Source organism: Pseudophryne corroboree, chromosome 5 (assembly GCF_028390025.1).
Source record: "Pseudophryne corroboree isolate aPseCor3 chromosome 5, aPseCor3.hap2, whole genome shotgun sequence".
NCBI classification, from domain to species: Eukaryota; Metazoa; Chordata; class Amphibia; order Anura; family Myobatrachidae; genus Pseudophryne; species Pseudophryne corroboree.
The window spans coordinates 771,820,558-771,821,448 of record NC_086448.1 but is presented as its reverse complement, the minus strand read 5'-3'; the positions used below and the strand labels follow the sequence as shown (position 1 = coordinate 771,821,448).

General features: G+C 38.6%; 1 pseudogene; it reads right to left on the bottom strand.

Moving 5' to 3' along the window:
- Nucleotides 1–522: 522 nt before the first annotated feature.
- On the bottom strand, nucleotides 523–641 carry LOC134930187 (5S ribosomal RNA; annotated as a pseudogene).
- Nucleotides 642–891: the final 250 nt, after the last annotated feature.

Sequence of the window (891 nt, the reverse complement as noted above, 5' to 3'; positions counted from 1 at the left end):
AATTGTATAGTCTTGTGGTCGCGGCGGCCATTTTGGATCAGATTATTCATAATGGTATTTAGTGTATGACCGAAAAATAAAGGGAAACAAGTTTCAGAAGGAGATTATTGTGCAGGAGATTTTTGTGCAAACATTACGTATCCTTACTTAGGGCTAATGATATCTCAGGTCCCAAGTGTGGACATAATTAAAACATCCAGTGCAATTAGATGTATTTCTGATAGTTGAAAAAAAGACACTGATATTTATAGTATAGTCAGGGTTAGTAGTGCTAATGTTTCTAGTCGTAAACCGGTGGTGAGTATAAAAATTGCCATTCCCCTATTGAAGATGGCGTAGTAGCAGACATATTTCATATCCAACATAGTGCAAGAGGTAGCATAGTATAAAATTATTTTTAAAAAATTTTTTCCCAAAAAAACTTTTTCAAATCTAAAAGCATATTTACACCGAAGTTCCCATAGTACGGTGATAAAAGGATATATTAGTTACTATAAGAACCTCTTGGCACCCTGCTCAAGAAAGTTACAGCACCCAATCTTCCATGATGGTTCCCCATCTATGTACTAGTTGGGCCCGACACTGCTTGGCTTCCAAGGTCGGACGGAATTGGGCATCTCCAGTGTGGTATGGCTGTAGTATTGGCGTGGTTTTTGGAGGTATCGTAATAGCAACGTGGTAGAAGTAGTAAATAAAAGTGGAAATTGCAGAAGATAGAGACAGGTGGCCTAAAACGGAAAGATAAATGTTATCGGCTTACGTTACAGAAAGGGGGCTATTTCATAGCCTTCATTGAAGCCCTCTGGATGCATGGTATTGAGTTCAAAAATCCAGAACATTTCTCTCTTTGATAAACGGTTGGAAATATCACTGCCTCTCTCGCCCAATGAG